Below are 8,879 nucleotides of genomic sequence, written 5' to 3' on the forward strand. Positions count from 1 at the left end.
GGACAAAGGCAGATGATTGGTTGTGATGCCGAATTATTCTGCACCTGACACAAATTTCAATTCTAAATTTGGATTTTTGAGTTTTCAGTGATATCACGTTTCCAGCACCCATGACCATGGATGGTAATGACTAGTCTGGAAGTATAAATAGCTGTGGAGGATACCTCTTCATCCTATTCTCCAGCCTGGATCCAGTGAGCAACCATGAAGGCCTTCATTATCCTCACTCTCCTGGGAGCTGCTGGTGAGTCTCTTGTAATGAGTCAGTGGGTGTCTCTCACAGGTGTTTACCACATGTTTAAGTGTGTGCTCTGGACGACAACAATGAATATTACACGTAGCTTCTGCAGTCAAGAAGCCCATCACGTTGGAACTTATACGTACTTAAATCTCACTTGGGTACAAGTGCTGCAGGTGAGGAAGATCATGGTGAGCAGGAGTGCCCAGGGTGGAAGCCTAAAGAGGCAGGATGAGTTCTGAACTTCAAAAGACAGGTAAAAGCTATGAAGAAGGAGAGAAGCAGGGAAAACTAGTCCACATTAAGGACGTGTCTGTCTTGACAATTCTAAGAACTTGGTGTTAGTAAATTTTATACACATACATATATACACACACACATACGTTTATATATACACATACATATATGTATATACTTGCTGTTAAGTCTGATCTGGTGCACCAACACATGTCAGAGTAGAATGTGCTCCATAGGGTTTTCAGTGACTGATTTTCTGCAAGTAGGTCATCAGTTGCCTCTGGGTGGAATTGAACTGCCAACCTTTCAGTTGATCGTGGAGTGCTTAACCATTTGTACCAGTAATTGGGACTAAACTTGCGCTTCTTGAAGAGTCTATTATTGTCAAAGCCCAGGTCTCTCAGTAAAGAACTAAATCAAAGGGATCTTAGGAGATTGTTGCGGGTTGTTGTTAGGTGCCATTGAGTCAGTTCTGACTCATAGCTACCCTATGTACAATGGAAGGAAATACTGCCCAGTCCTTCGCCATGCCCACAATTGTTGTTATGCTTGAACCCCCTGTTGCAGACACTGTGTCAATCCATCTCGTTGAGAGTCTTTCTCTTTTTTGTTGACCCTGTACTTTACCAACCATGATGTCCTTCTCCAGGGATTGATCTCTCCTGACTACATGTCCAAAGTATGTAAGATGCCGTCTCGCCATCCCTTCCTCTAAGGAGCACTCTGGTTGTACCTCTTCCAAGACAGATTTGTTTGTTCCTTTGGCAGTGCATGGCGTACTCAATATTCTTTGCCAATACCACAATTCAAAGGAGTCAATTCTTCTTCCATCTTCCTTCTTAATTGTCCAGCTTTCGCATGCATATGATGCTATTGAAAATACCATGGTCTTAGTGGTCTTCAAGGTGACGTCTTTGCTTTTCATCACTTTAAATAGGCTTTTTGCAGCAGATTTGCCCAATGCAACTTGTCTTTTGATTTCTTGGCTGCTGCTTCCATGGGTGTTGATTGTGTATCCAAGTAAAATGACATCCTTGACAGCTTCAATCTTTTCTCTGTTTATCATGATGTTGCCTATTGGTCCAGTTTTTAGGATTTTTGTTTTCTTTATGTTGAGGTATAATTCGTACTGAAAGCTGTGGCCTTGGAGCTTCATCAGTGTTTTAAGTCCTCTTCACTTTCAGCAAGCACGGTTGTGTCATCTGTGTAACCCAGGTTATTATAATAAGTTTTACACCAATCCTGATGCCTCATGCTTCTTCATATAGTCCAGCTTCTCAAAGTATTTGCTCTGCATACAGATTGAATAGGTATGGTGAAAGGAAACAACCCTGATGCACACCTTTCCTGACTTTAAACCACGCAGTATCCCTTTGTTCTGTTGGAAAACTGCCTCTTGATCTATGTACAGGTTCCTCATGAGCACAATTAAGTGTTCTGGAATTCCCATTTTTCACGATGTTATCCATAATTTGTTATGATCCACACAGTCAAACGCCTTTGCATAGTCAATAAAATACAGGTAAACATCTTTCTGGTATTCTCTGCTTTCAGCCAGGATTCATCTGACATCAGCAATGATGTATCTCTGGTTCCACATCCTCTCCTGAATCCAGCCTGAATTTCTGGCAATGCCCTATCGACATACTGCTGCAACCACTTTGGAATGATCTTTAGCAAAATTTTACTTACATGTGATATTAACATTGTTTGATAATTTCCACATTTGGTTGGATCACCTTTCTTGGGAATAGGCATAAATATGGATCTCTTCCAGTCAATTCGTCAGGTAGCTGTCTTCCAAGTTTCTTGGCATAGATGTGTGAGCACTTCCATTGCTGCATCCATTTGTTGAAACATTTCAATTGATATTCTGCCTTGTTTTATGCCAATGCCTTCAGTGCAGCTTGGATTTCTTCCTTCAGTACCATTGGTTCCTGATCATATGCTACCTCTTGAAATGGTTGAACATCGACCAATTCTTTTTGGTGTAATGACTTGTGTATTCCTTCCAGCTACTTTTGATGCTTCCTGCATCGTTTAATAGTTTCCCCATAGAATCCTTCACTATTGCAATTCGAGGCTTGAATTTTTTCTTCAATTCTTTCAGCTTGATAAATGCTGAGTGTGTTCTTCTCTTTTGGTTTTCTATCTCCAGCTCTTTGCGTGTGTCATTATAATACTTCACTTTGTCTTCTCGAGCAGCTCTTTGAAATCTTCTGTACAATTCTTTTACTTTGACATTTCTTCCTTTTGGTTTAGCTACTTGATGTTCAAGAGCAAGTTTAAGAGTCTCTTCTGACATCCATTTTGGTCTTTTCTTTTTTTCCTGTCTTTTTAATGAAGAGAATTAGAACAAGTCCACAAGAGTCAAAGTATGACCTTGAGTATATCCCACCTGAATTTAGAGACCATCTCAAGAATAGATTTGACATGTTGAACACTAATGATCAAAGACCAGATGAGTTGTGAAACGACATTAAGGACACCATACATGAAGAAAGCAAGAGGTTATTAAAAAGAAAGAAAAGACCAAAGTGAACGTCAGAAGAGACTCTGAAACTCTTAGTGGGTGGAAACATTTTATTCCTCATGAATAAAAGTTATGGCTTGTGTTTATAATATCTTTGCCAGTGAATTCTCTCTGGTGTAAAATAATATGTTTTTCAATCATGAAAAGAAATAAAGATTTGGGTATTTCTATTTTAGATTACTAAATTTTATACTACAAAAACTGAATACTAAATTTTCCCATTTTGGGCAGGCATAATCCCAGCCAATTTGTCTAGACATCTGGGAAATTCTTCCATAAAGCTATCTTAAAATCCTTGTATAGTAGGGCTCATATAAATAATCATAGACTTTTGGAGTCGCAGAAAATTTTGATAAATTAGAGGACCAATGTTAACAATGCTAAATTAATTAAAGAATGCTGTATAGACAATTGGAATAGAGGGAAAGGCTGTGGAGAGAGACTTGATACTGTTTTGTGAAATGACTTTCTGAAACCTTAGGCTACAAACAAGAAGAGAAATTTGGGGAACAAAAGTACAAAACTCCATTTTTTGTCCAGGTCAGAACTTTCTCAGTTAGCTTGTAAAAAATAAATAAATAAATAAAGCTTGTAAGCCCTTTCTTATCCTTATCTCATGGGGAGATCATATGCCAACCACCAAAAACAAACACCCTGTGATAATGCAAAGCTGTAATTAAGACCTCTTTGCAAGGCTGCTGAGCAGGGCTCTGTGAAAAAAGTGTTCTTTATACCCTCAGATAGTGGTGTAAAGGGTCTCTGAACCTTGTGTGTTTGTTCGTGTGTGTATGGTACACATGTAAATATTAACCCATTTACCAAATTTAAAGCACAAATTGAAAATAAAATACTTATATTGGTGGGGCCCTGGTGGCTCAGTGGTTAAACATTTGGCTTCTAACCCAAAGGTTAACAGTTCCAATCCACCAGCCACTCCTTGGAAGTCCTGTGGAACAATTCTACTCTGTCCTTCAGGGTCGCTATGCATCAGAATAGACTAGACGACAACGGGTTTTCACTTTTATCATAATGGCGTTTAAGTAGAGTGCATGTTAAAGATATGAAATAACAAGATTTTGAGATAAATTACATGAAAAGCACCATTTCCTGGTTATGTGGGTAAAGAGAACATTGGAATCTTTTTTCTCTCTATTCTGCAAGAGCTTCGGAAACGCTGGTGGCGTAGTGGTTTAATATTATGGCTGCTAACCAAGAGGTCGGCAGTTCAAATCTGCCAGGTGCTCCTTGGAAACCCTATGGGGCAGTTCTACTCTGCCCTATAGGGTCTCTAAGAGCCAGAATTGACTCAGTGACAATGGGTTAGGTTTTGGTGGATTTCAAGAACGTGGTGGAATAGAAATTCCAAGAAGGATCTGCCTAACAGGGCATTCCCGACTTTCTCCTTTCAGCTGCTTTCACCACTGATGATGACAAGATCTTTGGGGGCTACACCTCTCTGAAGAATTCCCTCCCCTACCAGGTGTCCCTGAACAATGGCAATCACTACTGTGGTGGCTCCCTCATCACTGACCAGTGGGTGGTGTCTTCAGCTCACTGCTAGGAGCAGTAAGTGTCAACACCATATCCCAGGGTTTGAAGATATATGCATTCCCCAGCCATGTCAAAGCCAGAAAAACCTAGAGTCAGTCTTGAGGGGTGAAGCATCCAACTTCTAAGAGCCCCTCTGTTCCCCCAAGTGTTGTATGGTGTGGAGAAGGTTGTCAGCATGGACAGGAGCCTTCAGGGTTCCCTTGATGTCCTCCCATATGACTGGACTAACTTTTTGGGGGTGTGTGGAGTAGGAGTGGTGGGTGGGGAAGTATCCTCAGAAAAAGCCTGGGACATGAATGGAGGAAGTAGTCCTGGAGATTATAGCTCAGCCAAAACAATGGCATGTTGAGGAAATGAAGCACATGAAATTTCCAGTATAACATTAAAAATAAGCTTGACTTATTCTGTTCCCTTAATATTTTGTCTCACTCTGACTCTTGCCTCATCTCCCTACAATAATCAGTAATCCAACAGAGAAGGAAGGGCAGGTGCTGATCAACCACCAATGCCCTTTCCTCTCCCACTCTTTTATCTGGATCATTTTTATCCTGTTCCTATATTTGTCAACTCCAACAAGATGGAGGCTATGAGTTTGTGCTTGTGGTGACACTTACCTGGGGACTAGCTTCACCTCACTGTGTCTCGTAGGTCTACCTTGAGTGCACAACCATCAATGAACCCTCAAAGGGGCTGCTGTCTGTGCTGGTACTCATGACGGGGGTGGTTGGGAGGTAGGGGGGCCGCAAGTTGGATACTTAGGAAACTTTTAATCTTTTAACCCAGTAAAATCGAGGTGCATCTGGGAGAACACAACATGGCAGTCCTTGAGGGCAACGAGCAGTTCATTAATGAGACCAAGATCATCCCCCACCCAGACTACAACTCAACTACCATCGATAATGACATCATGCTGATTAAACTGAAGTCTCCTGCTACCATCAACTCTTGGGTATCCACGGTCTCTCTGCCAACGTCTTGTGTCCATGACCCCACTGAGTGCCTCATCTCCGGCTGGGGCAACACTAAAATCTGGCTGTAAGTGCCCCTGGAACTAAAGTGTCCAGTCTGAGAGTCTTTGTAGGGGCAGGCACACTGAAGGTTTCGTAGCCCAAGCTTCTACTCAACACAAGCTTCCCAGAGGACAGTTTGGGGGCATATGGGGTCTTAGAATATATTAATGGAAATGAGGAAGACCCCTTTGCTGAGACCATGCAGAAGACACACCAAAAATGAACTGTGTAATAAACATGCCAGGGTATTCACATGAAGGGTGGTTAGTAATGAATGCTGAGACAACTACACACTGGGGAAATAAATAGAACAGAGACTATGGGATTTGTTACTGCCCGCTGCGTAGATTTGCTTGAGAATAAAGCCTCTAGACTTGAGGCCTGTGCTCACTGAGGCTCTCGTCAAAGAGAGAAGAGCTTTCTGATTAGAAATTACAGAACAATGTTGTTCTCCCAAACTAGAAGCCGTTTGCAATCTGAAAGTAAGGATGGGAGTGTTGAGGAGGAGGGGGGAGGCACTGGGATGAGAATTCCAGGAATAGTGTGGGTAATCTCCTTTCATTTTTACTTTTGCCCCAAACAGCCCACTACCCAGGCCCCTTGCAGTGTCTTGATGCCCCCATCCTCTCTGACAGTGTCTGCCGCAATGCCTACCCAGGCAAGATCACCAGGAACATGATTTGTGTGGGCTTCCTGGAAGGTCGCAAGGACTCTTGCCAGGTTCATTTCTCTGCCCTTCTTCTCCCCCCATCTCAGTCTCACTCTGCTCCATCAAATTTCCCTTTTTCTGGAACATGGAGGATTGATTATGCATGGTGTGGTGATAGTTATAGGATGAATTATAGGACTGTGGAACTGATAATGAGGGGTGAGTGGTAGCTTTGGGAGAATTATAGAGTTTCTTTCTTTCTTCGGGTAACCATTAAACCTAAAGATACACAGAAGATGGTCAGCCAACAGTATGTCAGGGTGAATTTTGCAAGAGTATACATATTCCCTGGTGGTGTAGTGGTTAAGAGCTATGGCTGTTAACCAAAAGGTGTCGGCAGTTTGAATACACCTGGTGCTCCTTGGAAACCCTATGAGGCAGTTCTACTCTGTTTGATAGGGTCACTTTGAGTTGGAATCGACTCAAAGGCAGCAGGTTTGGTTTGTTTTGGTTTTGTACTGTGGAAAGGAACTTTTGTGGAAGGAGTAGGATTAGCTGGGCAACATTAAATCTCCCTAGTCCTTACTGTTCTTGGCCCTACTGGCCTGCATCTGTGGAAAGAAATGGAGCTGGAAGTGAGGATGAGGAGGAATGGGGTAGAGCAGAGAGACTGAGGGTTGGATTTTCAGGTAAAGAGAAGTTTCTTCCTTGAGGATGGTAGCCTAGGAAGACAGCATCAGGCTAATGGAGGGCTGTCCTTAGTTTTCTCCCATTTAGGCCCAAGAAACCCTGGTGGTATAGTGGTTAGGAGCTCAGCTGCTAATCAGAATGTCAGCAGTTCAAATCTACCAGGAGTTCATTGGAAACCCTATGGAGTAGTTCTACTCTGTCCTAAAAAAAAAAAAAAAAAAAAAAAACCAGTTGCCATCGAGAACTCTGTCCTATAGGGTATCTATTAGTCAAAATCTACTCAACGGCGATAGGTTTAGGCCCAGGTGAGAGTCATGACTGTCTCTTTACTTTTGCTCAGGGTGACTCTGGTGGCCCCACGGTCTGCAATGGAGAGCTTCAGGGCATTGTTTCCTGGGGCTATGCCTGTGCTAAGAGAGGCAAACCTGGAGTCTACACCAAGGTCTGTAACTACGTGAGCTGGATTCAGGAGACCATCACTGCCAACGAGACACCTGCTAGACACCTGTACCTCTCCATGATCCATCCCCCACTAGTCAAACTCACCTTCCTCCCACACCTGAAAACAGTATCTAAATAAAGCATTCCATCATGTACCACACTTCTTCTAAGAGTGGTCCTTTCTTGATATTATGAATGTTCTATGGAGATGGTTGGTAAGTGAGAAGGTGCACATAGTATTGAAAAATATACTAAGAGAGAATTTGAAGATGATCTAGTCATTCATTCAGTCTAATGGATATAAATTCACTAATCACCTACTCTCTTAATTATGCAGTTCTGCTGTAACAGAAATGGCACAAGTGGGTGGCTTGAACAAGTAGAAATTTGTTTTCTCACAGTTTAAGAGGATGGAAGTCCAAATTCTCCATGAAATATATAGGGGAATGCTCTCTCTCTGTTGGCTCTGGGAGAAGGTCCTTTTCTCTTTTCAGATTCTATTCCTTAGCTCCTCAGAGATCTTCACAGGGCATGACATCCGTCTTTCCCCTTCTCTGATTTCTTTATCTGCTCCTTTCATATCTCCTTAAAACAGATTGATTTAAGACACACCCTACACTAATACTGCCACATTAACATAACAAAGAAAATCGTTCCCAAATGGGATTATAACCACAGGTATGTTGTTGTGAGGTGCAATCTAGTCATTTTGTATTTATAGTGACACTGTGTAAAAGAGAAGGAAACACTGTCCAGTCCTTCACATTTTTCACAGCTGTTATGCTTCAGCCCATTGTTGCACCCACTGTGTCAATCCATCTCATTGAGGGTATTTCTCTTTTTAGATGACCCTCTACTGTACCCTGTATGATGTCATTCTCCAGGGATTGATCTCTCCTGATAACATGTCCAAAATATGTCAGACACCGTCTTGCTATCCTCGCTTCTAAAGAGCGTTCTGGCTATATTTCTTTCAAGAAAGATTTGTTCATTCTAGTAGTCTACGGTATATTCAGTATACTTTACCAAAACCACAGTTCAAAACGTTAATTTTTCTTCAGTACTCTTTATTCATTGACCATTTTTCCATGCATATGAGGTGATTGAAAACACCATGGCTTGGGTCAGGCACACCTTAGTCCTCAAGGTGACATCTTTGATTATATCACTTTAAAACGATCTTTTGCAGACAGATTTGCCCAATGCAATGTGTCTTTTGATTTGTTGACTGCTCCTTTCATGGGTGTTGTTCGAGGATCCAAGTGAAGTGAAATTCTTGACAACTTCAAGGTTTCCTCCATTTATCATGATGTTGCTTATTGGTACGGTTGTGAGATTTTTGTTTTTTTCATGTTGAGCTGTAATTCATACTGAAGGCTGTAGTCTTTGACCTTCAACAGCAAATGCTTTTAATCCACTTCTTTTTCAGCTAGCAAATTTGTGTCATTGCATAATGCAGTTTGTTAATGAGTCTTCCTCCAAATGTTGATGCCCCATTCTTTGTCATACAGTCCAGCTTCTCAAATTATT

The 8,879-nt window shown here is 41.7% G+C and overlaps 1 pseudogene; it reads left to right on the forward strand.

Moving 5' to 3' along the window:
* The first annotated feature begins 204 nt into the window (after positions 1-204).
* Positions 205-7,837, forward strand: LOC100660143 (trypsin-like; annotated as a pseudogene).
* Positions 7,838-8,879: the final 1,042 nt, after the last annotated feature.

This window comes from Loxodonta africana, chromosome 8 (assembly GCF_030014295.1).
Source record: "Loxodonta africana isolate mLoxAfr1 chromosome 8, mLoxAfr1.hap2, whole genome shotgun sequence".
Classification (NCBI taxonomy): domain Eukaryota; kingdom Metazoa; phylum Chordata; class Mammalia; order Proboscidea; family Elephantidae; genus Loxodonta; species Loxodonta africana.